The sequence below is a fragment of the Desmodus rotundus genome, chromosome 11 (genome assembly GCF_022682495.2).
Source record: "Desmodus rotundus isolate HL8 chromosome 11, HLdesRot8A.1, whole genome shotgun sequence".
Lineage (NCBI taxonomy): Eukaryota > Metazoa > Chordata > Mammalia > Chiroptera > Phyllostomidae > Desmodus > Desmodus rotundus.
The window spans coordinates 84,420,718-84,442,174 of record NC_071397.1 but is presented as its reverse complement, the minus strand read 5'-3'; positions in this window follow the sequence as shown (position 1 = coordinate 84,442,174).

Below are 21,457 nucleotides of genomic sequence, written 5' to 3'. Positions count from 1 at the left end.
TCTAGTGAAATGGTACAGAATAGAGAGAACATATGTGAGAGAAGAAGACGATCCCTTCACCAAACTAATTTAGTAAAGGCTGGAAACCTGGGTCCAACATAACTGTAAAAAATAAAACACTTGCCCTAGCTGGAGTGGCTCAGTGGACTGAGTGCTGACCTGGGAATCGGAAGGTTGCTGGTTTGATTCCCAGTCAGGGCACCTGCCTGCATTGCAGACCAGGTCCCCAGTTGAGGGCACGTGAGAGGCAACACATCTCTCACACTTTGATGTTTCTTTCCCCCTCTTTCTTTCTCCCTTCCCCACTCTCTAAAAATAAATAAATAAAATCTTTTAAAAAAAAACCCTCTAATGTATGTACAGAAAGCATGAGCACAGGTTTGGACTTCTACAGGATATAGAATGAGGCTTCAAGATAACCTTTTCTAGATATTAAGGGACATGAAGTTCCCACCTGATATGCAAGTTCCATTCATGGATGCCCCAGCAGATGCAAAACTTTTACCGCCATGTAGTATATCAGGACTTCAAGGAACAACAACACGGAAACACACACACGCACACCACGACAAAGTTATGGTAGTGACTAAAGGAAAGACTTAAAAGTTGATTATTCCAAGAAAACATTAGATGTCAGCTCTTTACCACAAAAAAAGCATTATATATAAGCCCTTCTAGTCAAATGAGAATATATTTTGTTTTTTTAAAGCCTTAGAAAAAAGAGGTGATTTTTCTAGTTATATGTTCCCCTGTATTCAAATATCTGAAGTCTATTATTGAATATGTGTCCCTACCAGAAGAATAGCCACACTTATCAAACACTACAAGGGTCTCCTTGGGATCCCCCAACGTGAAGCAAAGGTGTGGGTGATGGACAGGTAGGGGAGGAGTCATCTCACATATAGTTGCTGGTCTGCAGTCCTCTCGGGTGGTTGCTTTGATCACCTGTGTTAATGCCACCCACACCTGGAGGCAGCACTGGGTTTGCCCATGGGCTGCTGTCCATGCAGTTGTGAAGTTTCTATGCACCTGCAAACTTTGCCCAGCCTGGCAGTCACTGCCCCATTTGTGTCATTAATTCACCCATGACCTCCAACCTCTTCGTGGGGAATAGAGCATTAAGTCTTTGCTGCCACTTCCTGGTGTCTGTCTGAGTTTATTTCATTGACTTTCACATTCACCTCTCCAGCTGATGAAGAATGTCATACTTTTCTCATATTTTCCCTTTTAGAAGTGATACCACTAGATTCAAGTTTATTGGGTCCTAAAGATACCATTCTGATTTACCACTCAGCATTCTGAAGTCTAATTCTTACAAATCTTTAATGTTTTCTGTAGGCCTTTCTTTCCCACAGCACAAAAAAATTCCTTCCTAAGTCATATGGATAGGGGAAACTGAGGCTGTGCATTTCCATTTATGTACAATTTGTTTGTAACACAAGCACACTTGCCAAATATTGTTCACGTAAAACAAACTTCTTAGCTTCATTTCATTCTTACATCCTTATTTTCCTTGGGTTCTTTCCTCCAACCACTTATTTTCAACTTATGTTATCTGACTGTACTAAAGTGTTCACCATTTATATGGTGTAAAGTTAAATAAACATATACATACAGGCATATGCACATGCCAAACGAGGCCAGGCTCTTCACTGACTCACGAGACGGGACACCATTTTCACTCCAGTGTTACCACAGATCATCGGATGGTCTTGACTAACTCGCTTCCCCCAACTTTGTTTTCATTTGCTTTGACATAAAGGGGTATCAGAGCAGTTAACCTATCTCCGGGGTGTGTTCAAGTTTAATGAATAAATGTGTATAATGCTTTTGAGTGCCTCACGTGAGACATGCTGTAACGGCACATTATTAGTGCTGCTATTACAGCACCACCTTGGGACCCTAAGCCTTTAAGCTGGCTGGAGACAGGAGGTCTCGGAAATAATAACAACTCTTCTTCCAGTGTGCCTTTCTCCCTGAGACCTCAGAGAACTTAAAGGCATTACCTCAGTAATGTAAAACTCAGCACGAGATGGATGGGAATGACTACTGAGTGTTTCCTGTTTCCAGGTGGGAGACATTAAGGCAACATTTTGCATTTTCACACAGCTCACCTGTAATGTGAATATTGTAATGTGAGCACAATATGCTTCATACAAGAGACAAAAACTACTTCGCTGTTCTCCACTAAGGCATGGCACTGGTAAATGCTGCCGGGAAAAGTGGATTCCGGTCTGGTGTTCCTTAAGTGTCTCAATATAGTGACAAGAGAATGAAGCCACATACTTATATTAAGAAGCCTAATGGTAATCATATTTGTTTTCATTTAGCCATGTTTGACTGCAGAGGTTAGCTAAAGAAAGCATCCACTCTTTTTTTCCCGTACAGTGATCTCAGCTGAATAAATAAAATGCCTCTATTTATAGTTCTATAAGTTAATGATTAATTTAAAACGCCTGACACATTGGTGCTTACTGGGCCCCATTCAGTAGTCGAATTATTTCAAATTATAAGGGACTTGAATACATAAGAAATCATTGGCTAAGAATCAGAATGTACTTGCCTAAAACTCCCTCACTTGAAGGCTGGATCCTTTAGTTATATGGCTATTGTGTCAGCCTGCTTAAAAACAACTCAACAAATACTTTGTAAAACTAGTCTATAAATCAGACATCCCTTTCCTACAATGAGGGAAGCAAGAGTTATACCATACTCAGCCTCAGTATTGTTCTGTCCTTGATATCTGGAATGATGGGAATTAATGAATCGAACTGCCTTATAACAATGTTCTTCAGGCTCTTCAATAATAGAGCCTCTTGCAATTGGGATCCAAATGGACCTGGTTAGACTAAAGTCTTCAAGGGATAATGACTATTCCTCTTCTTATTTGTATATTCTTCTTTTTACATTAAATTTCCTTCAACATTTTAATGAGATTTTTAAAGTCAAGTCCATAATTCCACTGCAGAAAACTGGCATTACATGCTGAAATGATGGGGATTTTAGTGACTTGTGCACTCACACCAACACATATTGAAAATAGAATGGGCCCCTGGGCTCTCTGTCACTTGTTAAACCTTGGGCATTTAGCTGACATCATTCTTTGGCATTTGCCTTCCTTCTCTCACCCTCTTACCAATGGGTAATGGAAATACCGTTGTCAGCTTCAAATTATTCAAATGTGAGGAAACTAACTCCTCAAAACATTTTGCCTTCCTCATTTGAGCCCCACCCAGCTCCACACAGACTTAGCCCCTCTATTCTTGAATAACTAATGGGAAAAGAGCCCAGACGATCTCGCTGTCAGACATTCAACTTAAGTCTTGGGCCACGTGCAGTGACCGATTCCTCATGCTTCACGTAAAAGCAGAAATAGACGGTAATTTGCCTGGGCTGGTTTATGATGATGTGTGTAATGGAAACATTCCTCCCAGACACCTGCAGCCACGAGCTCAGGCTTTGACACGTGAGATTTGCTTTCCCCATTTTAGCATACAGGCTTACAAATATTGTTATTGATCATAAAATTATCCAATCTTTTAAAAGTACAGCTATGCTCTTTGATTAAAGACCTTTCTACTACTATAAATTTCAGACTGACTTTCCTTCAGTGCGTACTTTTCTATTCACTTAGTTTTTTCAAGTGTCTGCCATTAATTTCCTTGAGCGATTCTTGAGTCCTATGTCAGTGGATGGTTTAAGCGGGAGGAATTGGCATGTTCATTTTAGTCCCAGCTTAGCAGGATACTAAACTGTCCCCTCTAGGAAAATACTGAGTTTTCTGCTCTCTTTCTGTCTGGAGAAAAGTGTGTCTTTCTCTCTACCAGGCCAAGGACCTGGAGTTAAAGAAAATCCTGTTGTAATTCAGACTTGGTCACATCACTCATCAGGAAGGAGTGATGTGACATGAATCAGCTCTTCCTAGGCCCTTATAAACGACCTTGCTTCTCCTAAGTCAAAGAATCATTTCACCCAATGGGGGCACCAATTGTCTGCATGTGGCCAAAAGGAATCATCATCGTTTGCCAGGAGCTGATACTAGTATTTGTGTTACAAATCAATTCAAGCCCAGAATCAGAGCTTTCTTTCATTCCAGACAAAGACACTGAGGCTGGTGCATTGTAGAATAGATTTTGAATTTTCCCAGGTATTAAACTCCACTCACCACTAACCAAAACAGAACACTACATACTATTTTAAAATTAGTACTCTTATTAAAACAAGTAGAATGATTCCCTAGTTATTTGTGTCAAAAGATATGATTTCCTCGGGGATATTTTGAAAATTCATTTTTAGTATCAATGATTGGGGTAAATTTTTAATTTTTTTCATTGTGCTATTTTAGACTTGGCCTTAGGAAATCTTTTGCAACATCGCTCTCAAAAAAAATTCACTTGGAGCCAGCAATCAATTACAATTTCAGAGAGCCTGATTACCAAAAAGACCCAAAAAGCATAAGCTATCATCACTCTTCATGTTAGCACGTGTCACTGCTGACAGCGGTTGCTACCTATGATATGGGAGTGATTGAAAAGACAGATTTGGTAGCAAAGGGGTTTTTTTCTATGTTGGATTGAAAAATGCCCTTTGATTTGTGGCTATAGACCTTATTTGATGGGCCTTGTGTTGCTTTCAATGACTAAGAAGGAGTAGTTAGTACTAATCAATGTGATTTTAATCCCCAGTGTTTTGATATATCCCAGAGATCGATATCTCTACAGGAGCACTCCTTTCAATCAAAAACACTCTGGAGAAACTCTGTCCGTCATCTTAACCACATCCATTTCTCAGCGCCAATGATTCAATAACTTCGGCATGTACGAGTTTGTTTGGGGTGTCCTTAAAGGAGACTAATTCTGTTCCAGCTGAATGTCCTTGATTATATGGTACTCAGACAGAAGAAGATTACAAAACACTAGAAACTATTCAAATGTCTTCGTGTTAATTAAATTGGAAATTTTATCATGAGGGCTGTAATGATTTCAGTGCCCCGGCAGAATTCAACTCCAGTGCTGCAAAGGCAGCTCCCCATCGCTGACTTAGCAGGGCTGCAATGAGCCTGCCTGCTACAGCCCCCTGGGAACTGGAGGAAGCAGCCCTTTTGGTCCTAAGTTGATGCACAAAAGTTTTGCAAGGATATTTTAAAGATGCATGTGATATATCAGACCTTGGATCTGCTTGGATTAGGACAAGGTTTTCTACCTTTTTTACTTCAAAGTCCAGAACTACTATTAGAACTTGAAAATGTGACTTTTCTCTTCACCTTCACAGCTTGCTAGAACTCATTTCGTAAACAATATTCTAGGGATTTTTCTCCTGATTCTTATCATTGTACTTTCTTTTCCACTCTTTGGAACTTGATAGGAAATGTCCCAAGCATTCTTCTCTCTCATGTGAACTTTCCAAAATCCCCTGGGAGAGTATTTTCCCCCTTGCTTGGCTTTGAATGTGGGAACTTTATGATACGATGTGATAATGAACAATGTGAAATTGTTGGTGCAGTGATAGCATCCAGGGCCATTGAAAACTCCTGCATGTTCTGAATGAGGCTGGATGGGTTGCTATGATATGTGTCTCCCTGGAGGTTTTATTCTCAGTCAATTGTCTCTTCCTATAAGTTATCCAAAATACAAAAGTAGGATTTTTATTGATATTGCAAGGAGCTTTCTTGCTTGGATTGCTGAAACTTTTAGCACTGGAAATGTGAATCCAGGTAAAACTTTCACATTACTTTTGGAATCCGACACTGCCCAGTTTACTAAGAGCTTTGCCAAGATTTGATGAACCTTTCTATGAACCTTGGGAAATTTCACGCTAGGGCTGAAACTGGAAAGGAAGCACATTTCACTAGGTGTCAGATTTCATTCTGACCAGCTCACCAGGGTCTCCCTCCATGTTGTATTAATTATTTCCTACCCTAAGATGAGGGAGAAAGATTAACTGGCCTTCACTACCACATAAACCATTTCCAAGGAAAAAAGGAGTGTGATCAAATCTTATCTGAGGAAGATGACTTCACAATATCATGTCATTTTCATCTGGACTCTATTTGACCAGTGGCTTCATTCCAACACAGATAGCACTCTGTGGAGATGATAGTACATGTGGGGTTAAAATTATGATTGTTTCATAATGATAATAACAAGAGGGACAATGACAGCTTCAGAGGGAAAAGAAGGAAGAAGCAAAGAATCTCATAAGATGTTTGTAGATTAATAAATTTATCAGCGTTTTCACTGACCACATGGAGCCCTTGATGCAGAAGAGGGAATTTTAAATATTAGATAACTTCTAAATCAAAACAATATTTACCAAGTAAAGACTGCTTCGTTTTCTCTGTGATAAGGTCTGTTCACATCTTATTTATTGACCTTCAAAATTAAAAATAAAAGTTTATATTATTATGTAAGTATTTTCAAATGAACTCAGTCACATAAAATATGAAGATTGGTCATATGCCATTTCAGTTCATACAATATCCAAATCTCAGATCTAGTCCTGCATTGCAGAGAATAAGACATAGGGAGCTCAGAGGATGAGAAGGTAATCAGAGTAGAAATCAAAAGTCACACCACCTCAACAAGGAAGATATTGCTCTTAGGTAGCAAAACAACTTCCAGTTAAAGGAAGGAGTATGCTGGGAAGCATTTGAAATTCAGATGACAATTGAAGATAAATTATCCTCAAAACAATAATCCTCAAACCTAAATATACTCCTATCCTTATCTATAACCCCTTTCCCCCCAAAGTAAAAAGTCCACTCATAAATATACACATATACATAATTAAGAAATCCAATTAACTAAAAATTTCAAAGAACCTATGAGTACTTGTTGAGAACTTGATTTTGTTATTTTGCTTATAACCATTTTCTATTGTGCTTTGTACTATTGGCAAGGAAAAGAAGACACATCGTACACTCCAGGAAGCTCAGTGGTCTGGATGGACTACAGCGACACACAAGGAGAGAAGGACTGCAGGTGATACTAACCACAAGGACAGTGACTGTTAACACAGAAAAGAGATTGCCATAGCTACAGCAGTCAACGAAGTTGTCCAGGAGGGCATGGGAGGAGCAGAATTTAGATAAACAGATGTGGAAAGCAAACTCTGGATGGAAGGCAGGAAGTGCAAAAGCAAAGCTACATCCTGATGAAGGCAAAAGGAGATCTGTATATATGGACTGGGGATAAGACTGAGAAATGATGCTTGGGTCCCACTGTGGGTGGCCGAAAATCATAGATCTGATATGTTGAGAAACTAGGAAACAGGAAGACTTTGAACACTTTACTTAATCAGGATCACTGGACAGACTGGGCAGAGCAGGGGCATGGAGGAGAGAAATTAGGGAAGAGGAATTACTGTTAACAGCCTAGTAACAGCTTAGTCAGAAAGCTGTTACAGGGATCGAGGTATGACATGGTGAGTGCTAGAATACCATGTGGATGATGGCAAAGTTTGAGGAAGAACATTCTAGTAACGAAGAATATTGAACATTGGTATGGATTATAGTCAGGATAAATGCACACATTGGCTTCCCTACAAAGAGGCTACTAATGTCTCAGAAAATCTTTCAGCCCTAGAGTGCTTTGATGCTCAGCAAAAGAGAATCACAGAAGAATTAGCTTATTTCTTGTCTTCCTCTTTGTTCTGTCCCTTAAATGAGCTACTGGAGTGCTGGCAGATCACAAACTTTCTCTCTTACTCAGTTTCAGTATCTATGAAATGTAAATTGGTTTGTTACCCACCTCACAGTGACACTGTAGGGCTTGTGAAATATTGGGCCCTGGGAAACATGGGGCATTTGGGGGGAAAGAACACGTAGGATAAATAGGAGACAGAACCACCTAAAATTAGATAGAGACTTTTACCTTTGATAGCTGCATATTTCTTACCCTGCAGGTACCCAGAGTCCATCATGGACAAGTATATGCACATACACAAACCCTGAACACTATAGAATATCGAAGTCCACAAGACTTCTAAAGGTCCAGAATCTGAATCATGAATGTAAAAGTTTTAAAAAATAATCTATTCAAGGTAAGTGTTTTTTCTATGCATTTAATACTCTAGAAAGGAATGTGTGAAAGAAATGTTAAGATAAAATAAAGGATATTCATGCAGTTGTTAAGAGGTGAAAAGTGAATCATTTTCTCACGAGCAACACCACTGAAAATTAGTTACCATCTCCTAGTCTCCAAGCCTATCATGCCCAACCAAGCAGAGGATTACTGCGTGAATCTCAAAGCCACACAGGAAACCCCTTATTCATGGATGGGAAAAGCTAACGTCAAAATAGGAAAATAAAATCTTGGGGAATGGCTAGTTCAACCCCTTCACTTCAAGTGGGTAAAGAATCTGATGCTCCGGGGAATTAAATGGCAAGCCCAAGGTCACATGGCTAATTTGTAAGATCTGGGATTTGAACTCTTGATCCAGGAACACACTGTTCACTTTTCACGGATCAGAATTAGTCCTGGTGCCATATAAGGAGTAACCATGGATGCGTTATGCCTGAGATAAAGTGATATTATTTCTCACTCTGGGGTTCCAATCTTGCCAGAGACCAAAACCAAACTGTGACCAAAACCAAAGTAATGGAAAAGTGTAATAAGAAAAGGATTTGGAACATTCAGATTAAAGGTCTTCTTTGAGGGGGCCCCGGTTATCTCCAACATTTGTCCTTATTACAAACATGGAGTCTTGGCCAGAGGAAGGAAAGGGAGGGGTTACATTATAATTTGCACTATAGATAAAATATCTGCTGGAGCATAGATAAAGAAACTTAAGGGGAAACTTTCCACTTTTGGAAATATGAAGGGTTGCTTCTATGAAAGCAGAAAAAAATTACAAAAAAAGAATGCTGAAGGTAGTACACCTAACCTCAAAACTTTGGAGAACAGAATAATGTAACAAAGAGGGAAAAAACTACATCATTGAATCCATATTTTGGGCAGGAGGAACTTTCCAAATAAGGTGAACCAGTATCTTCAAAAGAAATAAGTTGCTGGCATTACAGAATATTAAGAATGATTCACAAGCTCAGGCTACTTGTGAAATGAGATGAGGTATATTCATTGTCTAGTAATGACTGGTAACCCTCAGAAGAGCTTAGAGTTGTTCATGTGTTGATTGGATGTAACAACAACGTAGAAGTATAATAATGTGCGACCTCTGATGGAGAACTTGCTTGTTCTTCCTAACCCCATCAACCCCCACCGACTTTGCTTATTCACATGAAGTGAATAATAAGGGGGACAAGTAATAAGGAAAAACTACATTGGGAAAGAGAATCTATATCTGGTGATTATAATTCCATGGACAGAAGGATAAAAATGTGGAGACACAGATACAATTTGCAAATTTTCTTCAAATTGAATCTCATGGCTTAACAAAATATTGAGATGATGTTGCATAACTACTTGTTTTTTTCAGAAACATTGCACTCAGGATGTAAAAATAGGCAGAGAAGGGGTGTTGAAGGAACACTGCAATAAAATTAAAAAGTTGCTTTTAAGTCATCAATTTCTCCCACTGTAAAGAATTGATAATTATACTTCAGCCTTTCTGAAGAGTTGTTGGACCACTCAAATTCTAACATGACAACAAATTTGCAATATATCAACTATCAAACAATCCAGTTTGGTACAATAGTCTGTAGACATGATTACCTGATCTGAAAGCATTAACTTGAAATTTGAAAAAGAGAGATAATTACTCAGATAAATTAATCTGGCTGAGAATAACCAAAATAGCAGAAGCACGTGGAAAGCATTCATTCAAAGGAAAAAGTAGCAAGGAACAGCACCAGGGTCATGTTAGCGGTTTCAGATGATTACAGTCTAATGTACATAGAATGCTACACTAAAGCAAGTTTAAAATTTTTACAAGAAAATTCATAAACCTGGTGTGTTAATAAGATTTGAAAGAGAGCAATAAACATCGTGTTTACCAAAAATGTATCTTTTAGAAGCAGGTTAGAGTATAGTGCAATAGAATAAGACTTACACAATTGCGTGAAATTCCATGGAACATGGTACTAGGTATGAAGTGGTGAATGGGGTTAGGACAGTTGATGCCTCAGAAATAGGGGATGTGTCCAGAGAAACCCTCAGACTGACTCCCCAGAGATTATCAATGGTAACAGCATATCATAGAGTACCCCTTCCCCAACCACCAGTGCACCTTTACTACTTAACTTAAAAAAAAAAAATCCATGAAATACCAGAGGAAACTAGGGAAGAGGATGTTCAGAAGAAAATTAAAACAAAGGAACAGAGAGAGGATATAATGGAACATTAGGACCCTTCGATGCAGGACAACTTTGTCTTTGTTAACCTTAATAACGCCATTTAATGTCAGTTTTCCACGTGTAATTGCCAACAGCACATCTTTCCACTCTTCAGTGTGTGTTGGTTGGAATAAAAAGCATGCGCTGCTCCTAAGTGGAAGGTAAACATAGGCTGCAAGCACAGATCACATTTCTAAATGCAGAGTGTACCAATTAAGAAGAAAAGCAGTTCGTTGTATCTGAACCACGCATACAATACTGTGTCTGAACCTGGTTCCTACACATGTCAAAAAATAAAAATAAAATAAAAGACTAACAAATCAGAGTAACCTAGGCTAGAACAGAGAATCAATTTAAGAACTAAAACCAGAGAAGTCTTAAGTCTCTTGTTTTATTATTATTTTCATTCTTTTTATAATATTATCTTCATACTTTTAATAGGCATTTGATGGTGATTCAGCTTTATCTTTAACATTGTAATGGGAACACATAGGATTTATGGGAAGAATTTATGGAAAGGTAAATGTCAATGGATTGTAAGCAAGCTCTAGCTAACAGCACTGTTGTTAAAAGGAATGAACTGCTTTGATAGCTAATGAGCATCCTGTCCTTTGTTGAGTTCAGAGGCTGGATATCTGCCAGGGATGGATGATATAGAAGGAAATCTTGCTTTCCTGGGAGTTTGAACTCTGGTACACTTAAGACGCTGTATCCATGGCTTAAGTCTTTAGCAAATGAATCGTATGCCTTTTCTTTCAGCTCTCTGTATCCCAGTAAAGGCAAATGGCCAAATTCCATTAGAGCTAGCTGTACATTCATAAGTAAATAATAGTTATTGTTTATAAATGTATAAGTAAATAATATTTATTAAACACTGACTTTATACCAGAGCTCTTCACATGTAGTGCTATACTTAATCCTCATAATAATCCCACGAGAAAGTCATTATTATCCCTTCCAAACATAGAAGGAAAATGAGGTTCAAAAAGCTTTTGATGTGCCCAGAGTTACTTAGTTAAAAAACTGGTAGAACTGGGATCCTAATAAATACCCTGTGAAACTAATCTATTCAAGCTGATTCATATTTTGTGCTCCCAGTACTCCCGGGAAAAGTGCTGAAATGTTCTATTGTTTTACCTCTTTCTGTACTTTCCATGAAATCAGTACAACATAGCTCGTTGCTGCAGAAAATTAAATACCAGATGATACGAGAGGAATGTGCTGTGGAGTGTCTTTCTCCCTCTGTGTATGTGACCTGTTTTTGTGATACACCTCCCTTCCCTCCCTTACAGCTAAAATTAAATCAGTGGAAATGTTTGCCTCAAAGGACATGCCCTCTTAATGCAACACAACTGTGCTTAAAGGTCAATAGATTAACAAGAGAACGCACATAGATAGCATTCCTTATCTGGTGGGCACAGAGATGGTGACAGCACTGGCATTTGGGGAATAAGAGGAATAGGAGTTTGGGGGGTGGTAATATAGACAATACAGGAATATCAGGTGAGAAGAGAGGAAAATGAGATAGTTGAAGCAAGGGATGTGTTTGAAAGTCACTTTCAGAGTAAGAGAGATTCAGGGACCAGCAATGATATGATTAAGAAATCATTGGCCCTAGAATCACTGCAAAATAACAAACATCAAACTTCATATGTGTACAACATTTTATGCTTCAGGAACATATCCACCTGCATTACCTCATCGAACTGTCCCAATATCCGTGGAAACTAAGCATAGTTGTCTCCCATTTTACCAAAGAGGGGACTCCAGACACATGAATTACCCACAGATGTCCATAAATTGGGACTAGTCTAGTGATACTGCTTTTCCACTGCATTTCTTTTACTCCACAAATACATTATTTGCTCCTTTGAAGATCATTTTGTTTGCCAAATATAAAGTTGCATATAAAAATAGATTTTTGACTCGATAGGAATTCTGAGCCAAAAGATGTTAATAAAATAACGTGTTATCTCTGTTTTTAGTACCATATATATTTGTTTTACAGCTGATGTTTCTTTTCTCTGTGTGTGATTATTCAGAATGAATACTTCCATTTGGAGGTTCCAGATTAAAATTTTATGGATTCTATCATGAAAAAAAAAAAATTAAAGGGGCTAGAGGATTATCTTCTCGTCAGATTCTTGACCCACCCACTCCAAAGTGATCCATCTCTAAGCTGCCAAACCGGTCTTTAGTGGTTTTGATTTTTGCAGTATTCCATGCCAGAGATCAATGAAAGTCACTCTTTTCTTCACAAGACCAGCTTTAGGGAGCAAAAAGATAGTTGGACTACCTTTATAGCTAAGAAATAATTTGTCTGCCAGAAATAGAATTCAGAATAGAACCATAGGATTTCCCACTATATTTTTTTCAAGATTTTCTTTTAATCCCTAAAACATTTTATAAATAGCAACATAAATAACAATATAAGTAGGATAAAATCGACAGCAATTCCTACCTATTCCTTTGACAAGGAAAAAACAATGTTCGTTTGCCCGCACTTCGATAGGCACGGCATCGAGGACTGTGAGAGATTTCAGTATCTTTTCCAAGTGAAATGAGTGATGTCACATTGGAAAGCATTTGGGGGAGGGGGTTGGTATATTGTGATTTTTCTGAGCTTATTCTGTCACAGGCAGCACCTTCTTATGATCCTCCCATGGTGTCATCTGAGAATCAACATCGCTTAACAAGCTGGCTTACACTATTAGTACTGGAGCATTAAAAACATTCATTTGCTTTACAAGAGCTTCCAGGGGACACTGGGGATGGGATGAAAGAGGTAGTTTTATCTTGTCATAATTATGTAATGGCCTTTCCACGTGCATGAATGTATTACAAGGAAACACTTTCTTATATTGTACTGATTCAGAGATTATGGAGGAAACTTCAAATTGCCAACCAAAATATACTCTCTTTATTTTTTTCCATAAATTAGCCCATCACTACACTTCTACACTCCATTTCCCAGCCTCCCTTGCAGTTAGAAATGGGCATAAAATGTATATCTCACAAACAGATTCTTAGGGGAGGGGATATCTGCCATTTCCCGTTCTGAAGTCTAAAACACTGGGTGTGATTTTTAATGCTTTCCTTCTCCTACCTGCTGGCCGGAACCTTGGATTTGATCATGCAGCCCTGGAAAATACCCAGACATGGCAGATCTGCCCCTCCAGTTTGAACTGGTCACATTTTACTTGAAAGCAAAATAGACTTTCATCATATTTCAACCACTGAATTCTGGGCCATCCTAGTACAACAGCCTGTCTCCGCCTTGATTAAAACAGAAGCTGACTGAAAGCTCATCAGCTGTCTGTTAACATCTTCATAAAGAAAATGTACCAGGTTACATAAGGTGAAGATGAGGAACAGTAGTGATATCTCTCCGTTGTCAGAATTCACACTGAATTCAGTCTCCAGTGCTAGTGTGTAAAGAAGCACCCTGACTCTCTGCAGAATTCGTGTTGCTCTTTCTGTTCACCAGAACTGTGTCCATTGAAATACAGGCCTGATGGTTTGTTGTATGCTCCATTTCTGAGTGTCTCATGTTCAACTGTTCTCAGAGTACATGCTCTATTTTTCCGGATTCTAGAAGCAGCCCAGTGACCCAGTCTTCAATGGAGACATTAACTAAATTGAAGGTGATGGCATAGAACATTATTTTTTAATGAGGTTTCCTTAAAGTGAGTATATGCCAAGTAGTTTTTTTTCTTTTTTGCAGAAGCAAAGGAATGTCCTTGAGTTAGAAAAGCGCTGAGTTAATGTCACTTATATGTAAGAACTGACAAGTCACTTTTTGTAATCTAAATTGCATCAGAAAACTTAATTCAACAAACTGTTTTTAGCCACCTACTATAATTCATGTTGGGCACTGTGCTAGGGATACATGGATGAAAAAAAAATGTTAATTGTTTTCCAACTCTGACATCAATATCTGATCCCTGCCTACCCTGTTCTACATTTTTACTTTCCATAGTGTTTTTACTTCTTAAAATATCACATAGCTTACATATCATATTTATCATTTTGTCTCCCTCTCCTTAACAACTAGAAGGGCAGGATTCTTTGCTTTGTTCACTGATGTATCTCAAGAATTAAAACAGTGCCTGGCACACAGTAGGCGCTCAATGAATTTTGTGAGTGACTGTCACCCAAAGGGGTGGCAGATACAGACCACTGGTGTCACAGGCAGAAAAACACTAGAGCACAAGCAGTCATCTGAACTCTACAACCCTGCTGGTTAGAGCAGTCACAAACGACCTTTATTATATCCCATGGCTAATGCCCTAGTAGAGGGGGTCCCTCACCCCGTGATGCATTTGTGTAGCCGTGGTTGGAGAAATAGCCATGTTTGATAGCGGTGCCTGTTGAGACTGATTGGCATTCTATTTTTTGGTAAGTCTAATTCAAACCTACTGAACCAACCTTCAGCCAAACTACCCAAAGTGGGGAAAATGAAACTTCAGAACATCCCGATTTTCCTCTCACTAAATAATATACTAATGAAAAACAAATCAAAAATTATATTGGTCTCTACAATCTTCTCATATGTGGGCAACGGTTTTTAGTCTACTACAGGATCTGTTTGAATGAAATGGAAATAGTTAAGAAATATTATATCCTGTCTACTTCCTGGCTCCATAGTAAATAAAGATCAGCTTCCATTTCTACCATATGAACTATTGCTGGTTTTAGGTGGGGGGAAGGTCCCATTTCATTGCCAATATTTTGAGTGCTCCATTCTTAAGGCTTATCTTAGAGAACTAGCAAAATGTAGATGCTGATGGTGATGCTTCTTTTTATTTTATTTCATAGTTTTTGGTAATCTATGAATATAAAAATATGTAGCAAGGACTTTATTTGAAGATGGTATGATGTCAGATCAAAGAGAAATGGTGACCTATGTAAAAATAAGATAAAAAGGAATGAATATAGTTTTAATTTCCAGAATTCAAGGAATAAAATATGTACTAAAGCCCATAATTGAATTTTAGTGAATTTAGTACAAATATTGGGTACAGAGGTCAAACATTGCTTTTATCCTTTTCATTAAAATCAAATCTAAATTTTTACCTTTTCTCCCTTTTTTTGTTTCCATTTCAATCTCCACCATTAAATTTTCCTGTAATCAGGGAGGGCAAAGTGCTATATTATTTAAAAATTCTAGAGGTTGAACTTTTACTTACAAAGGCAGGGTGCTGTAATTTGTATATGGAAGGAAGGTTTTTTTTTGTGGGGGGAGGGTTGAAAAATAATTCCATGAATCTACTTTGGTGTGAAAAATAAATCTCCTGACCAAGACATTATCCAGAAGAAACTGTACAACAAGAAAATAATCAAGTAAGAAAAGTAAGTTTCTATTGGCAGCATGGGCATAAGACAGGGGCACATAAACAAGACAGATGAGCAGGAACTGGAAACAGATAAACACCAGCAACATGAAGGAGGCAGCAGCAGAGGGAAAGATGTGACCAGTGAGAAAGTGCCCAGAATGGAAGATGCTGTTACATGTCTACTGAGCTAATGCTTCAAATCAAATCTGAAGTTAATTCTGCTTTATCGATTCTACCTAAGCACAACACTTGAGTAAAAACTATTCTCTACACCAAAAACCTTGGGTTAATGGTAAAACTATCTTCTGCTCTGTGCTACAATAACTTCTACTATCTTCAAATCTTCATAAAAAACTCTTTTATAGCCACCATGTGGGTTAGTACTATGTAAAAGTAATGTAAGGATAGGAGGGTAAGTTAAGAAGGAAAATACTAAGAGGTATCGAAGTGAAGTGCAAAGCAGACTGCAGAACAGTATGACCAGAAGAGCTTGGAAATAAGCAAGATCTCCCACAGAAATCTGATACATCTTGTTGAATATTAAAGTACAGGGTAACCCCTGGGGGTTAGGAGACGGATGAGCTTTCTTCGTTACACCTGGGCATTTCATCTGGAATTTCGTTAAGCACTAGTGCCTATTCACCAATATCCTGAACCAAGAAATACCCAAAATCTGAGCCAGAAGTGCATCCTCACCACAGAGAAGAAACAGTAGCTGAATTGGGACATGAACTGCTGTCACACAGCAGTCTGGGGATTGGCAGCAGCCCCCTTACCAGGCCAGTATCGGGATATTGTTTGGAGTTTCTTTTCCTAAAGACTTACCCTGCATTTTGTAACTTCAGTATTCCCAACGATTTGATGAGCAATCCTTGTATAACTCGGTAGAGGGAATTTTGATGCCTCCAGCTAGAAACCTTAACAAATACAGGGTGAAGCAAAAGTAGGTTTATGGTTGTGAGTACACAAAACACAGAGTTTATTCCTGTATAATTAATTAATTAATTAATTAATTAATAATTTATTGATTGTTGTATTATTTTTCACGTGAACAACTATAAACCTACTTTTGCCTCACCCTATACAACAGCCTAAATCTGAACTTTCTTTTTCCAATATCTTTTATTATGGTAAAATACAAATAACATAAAATTTACCATCTTAGCCAGTGTAAGAGTACAATTCAGTGGTATTAAAAATATTCACAATATTGTGCAAGCATCATCATTATCCATCTCCATTAACTCTTGCATCTTGGAAAACTCACACTCTATATACATTAAACAATAATGTATAATTGTTGTAATGTATAATGTATAATTGCTCCCCATCGCCCCTTCCCCCTAGCCCCTCGCAGTCAACATTTTACTTTCTGTCTCTGTAATTTTGACTACTCGAAGTAACTCATATAGGTGTAATCATATAGTATTTGTCTTTTGTGAGTGGCTTATTTTAATCAGCATAATGTCCTCAAGATTTATCCATGTTGTAGCATGTATGTAGCATGTATTCTCGTGTACCATGAGAATTTTCTTTTTCTTTTCAAGGCTGTGGTGTATAGATACAATTTCATTTGTGTACAGACACATGATTCACATTTTTTAATATAATCATCCATCCATAAATATTTGGGCTGCCCCCACATTTTAGCTATTGTGAGTAATACTACTATGAACATAGATGTAAAAATATCTCCTCAAGGCCCTACTTTTAATTCTTTTGAGTACATACAAAGAGGTGGAGTTGCTGGACCATGTGGTAATTCTAACCCTGAATTTTTTGTATGAGACAAATCCTTTTTTATTTAAGGCCTCATCATTAGACTCCTGAGATAAGCAGATGCCCTGGTTACTTGCCTTCTATTATCAACAGACACTGTGGAAAATACTAGAGATTCACATGCAAAAATTTTAAAACTATGCACCAAAGAGAAAGAGAAGAAGGAAGTCTTCCCAATATGCTAATATTAGAATACAGCTAATATTAGCACCAGTCCTGTCCCAGGCTTATTTTTCTCTACCAACTTCACCATATTTACATAGTCCACTTTTAAAAACATTATAAAACATGACCTCCTACATGCCATCTTAAATACATATGCTACTTCCTACATTGTCTCACCCTTCTACTTGCATTAGTTATAACATTTCTAGTTTCATGGTGTGAAATTTTCATACTCAGTTCCATAAGCATAATTCCCACCCTTGTTAGTGTTCGTTGAATGTTTAAATGGATTCACTGCTCACCACGGCTCCATTTATCCTGACTTCTAAATTCATATTTTGGTTGGCTGAAGTCTTTCCTCTGGTAGTTTTCATAAGAATGTTTATGAAAACAATATTTCTTGATTTCTTGTATGTTTAAAAATATTTTTCCTTGGTTTTTATTATTGCACTGTGGTATAGCTGGACATAAAATATGATGATGATGTTTCTTTCCACTAAAACTTTGTAGATACTGCTCCTCAGTTGCTAGCATTGGATGTGATTCTGGTGAAGTTTGAATCCAGACATACTGTTTTACCTCCTGAATATCAGACTCTGTTTTGTTTTGTTTTTAATTTTGCCAAAGGCTTGCAGGAAAGTTCTGATATGATTATGTTCAATAACTTTTCTTAAGAAAGACTTGTAGTTGATCAATCAGCATCAGTTTTTCCTGTGACACATTCTGTTCTCAACTGTAACAATGTCTTTGACTATTCAAAGACATTTGTCTCTGAATGATTTGGTGAAAATTTTGTCTTTTATTGGATATTAGTTATATCTGCTGGTGCTTCAAACTTTTTTATATTTTCCTGCTAATTTTTTGAAACTTTTTTGCTCATTTTAAATCAAATATTGCCTATCCTTGATTGCTTTTAGCTATGTCTCTCATTGTATCTGCTTTGAAAATATACTTTATTTTTTTATTGTATTTTTCCATTACCATTTAATCCCCTTATGCGCCCCTCCCACCAGCAATCACCACACTGTTGTACATGTCCAGGAGTCCTTTTTCCCTAGTCCCTCCACCTCCTAACCACCCCCTCCACTTAGCTGTCATCCTGCTCTCTATTCATGAGTCCATCTCTATTTTGCTTGTTAGTGCACTTTGTTCATTAGATTAAACGTATGAGTGAAATCATATGGTATTTGTGTCTTTCTCTGACTGGCTTAATATACTTTATTTCTAAGGTGATTTTACTTTTCTCTCCAATTTTTGGTTTGGTGGTGGTTGTAATTGTTAATGATTTTTATATTTATATTTTAATTAAATGCACTAATAATGTTCAAAATTTAGGCCGCATAAGCTCTATACCTCAGAACCACAATTCTAGTCCCCCTTCCTACAGACAATGAATGCTCTTCTGCATCTTCTCAGATGTACAAGCAATAAAAATATTTTTATTTTCCCTTTCTACACAAATGGTGGCACAACTTTTACATACTATTATTCTGCATTTTGACTTTTTAATATTTTAAATATTTCTTGGAGATCTTTCCTTATTAGTACATAAAGTGTTTCTTTTTCTTTCCTTTTTACTTTCTTCTTTTTTTAATTTTTTAATTTTTTTTAGTTCTTTCCTTTTGTAGTTGTGTAGTATTCTTTTATATTTTTGTATTTTTTTCATTTTTTTATTGTTGTTCAAGCATGTATTTTTTATTGTTGTCTCCACTTTCCTTCCACCACCCTCCCCCACCACACCCACCCTCTTTTCAATCCTACCCCACTTTGGCTTCATCCATGAATTCTTTTATATATAATTTACTCAGGCTCCTATAAGCAGATATTAAAGTTGTTTTTACTCTTCTATTATAAACAACGATGTATTGAATAACTTGGTAGGTATGTTATTTCACATATGTGCATGTACATTCATTTGTTGGATACATTCTTAAAGGTGCAATTGCTGAACTAAAAGGTATTTGCTTTATAATATGTATAAATATTGCCAGGTTGTGATCAGTAAGAGCTGTCCTAATTCACACTCCCACCTGTAACATACCAGTTTTCTCACACCCATACTAACATTGCGTGTTATGAAATGTTTGCTCTTTGCCAATCTGATAGGTAAAAGATGGTATTTATTGTTGCATTTATTTGTATCTCTCTTATTATGAGTGAGATGAATACCTAGCCACCTACATAAGAGCCATTTGTATTTTCTTTACCTTGAACTCTTTTTTATATTCCTAACTAATTTTTATTGGGCCATTGAACTTTTACTTTTTGTATGTTATAAAAGTAACAAATAGCAAAAAATTTTCTACAAACTTCTAGTTTATCTTTTAATTTGGCTAATGGTGACAGGTTTTTTTTTTTAATTATGTTGTATTGATTATGCTATTACAGTTGTCCCAATTTTTCCCCCTTTGCCCCTCTCTACCCAGCATCTGCCACTCCCCTCAGGCAATCCCCCCACCAGTGCTCACGTCCATGGGTCACGTGTGTAAGTTCTTTGGCTACTCCATTTCCTATACTGTACTTTATAACCCCATGGCTTTTCTGTAATTACCTGTTTGTACTTCTTAATCCCCTCACCTCTTCCCCCATTCTCCCCCGAGCCCCTCCCATCTGGCAACCATCAAAACACTCTCCATATCCATTATTCTGTCTCTGTTCTTCTTGTTTGCTTAGCTTGCTTTTTAGATTCAATTGTTGATAGATATATATTTATGTATTTATAGATATATAGATATGTAGATACATATTTGCCATTTTATTGTTCATGGTTTTGATCTTTTTCTTTTCCTTAAATAAGTCGTTTTGACATTTCATATAATAATGGTTTGGTAATGATGAATTCCATTAGTTTTTTCTTATCTGGGAAGCTCTTTATCTGACCTTTGATTCCTAATGATAGCTTTGCTGGGTAGAGCAATCTTGGCTGTAGATTCCTACTTTTCATGACTTTGAATATTTGTTGCCAATCCCTTCTAGCCTACAAAGTTTCTTTTGATAAATCAGCTGACAGTCTTATGGGAACTCCCCTATAGGTAACTGACTTCTTTATATTGCTGCTTTTAAGAATCTCTCTTTATCTTTAACCTTTGGCATTTTAATTATGATGTGTCTTGGAGTGGGCCTCTGCATCCATCTTGTTTGGAACTCTCTGTGTTCCCTGTGCCTGCATGTGTATTTCCTTCACCAAATTAGGGAAGTTTTCATTCATTATTTTTCAAATAGACTTAGGCAATTTCTTGCTCTTTCTCTTCTCCTCTGGAACCCTCTGATGTGAATGTTGGACTGCTTCAAGTTGTCCCAGAGGCTGCTCATACTATCTTCACTTTTTCATTCTTTTATCTTATTGTTCTGATTGGTTGCTTTTTGCTTCCTTATGTTCCAAATCATTGATTTGCTTCTCAGCTTCAACCACTCTATTCTTGTTTCCCTGTAAATTGTTATTTGTTTCAATTAATGTATCCTTTGTTTCTGACTGTTCTTTTATGCTGTTGAAGTCCTCACTAATTTCCTTGAACATCCTTATAACCAGTGTTTTGAACTCTGTATCAAAATAGACTGCTATCTCTGTTTTGTTTAGTTCTTTTCCTGGAGTTTTGATCTGTTCTCTCATTTGGGTCATATTTCTTTGTCTCCTCATTTTGACAGTCTCCCTGTGCTTGTTGTTATGTATTAGGTATAACTGCTTTCACTCCATGTCTTGGTGGTGTAGCCTAATGTAGTAGGTGTCCTGTAGGGTACAGTGGCACAGCCTCCCTTATCACCCAAGCTGGATACTCGAGATGTGCCCTTCATGAGGGCTGAGTTCACACTCCTCTTGTAGTTTAGCTTTGGTTGCTATTGGCAAATCAATGGAAAGGACTTACCCAGGCCAGTCAACTGCAAGGAT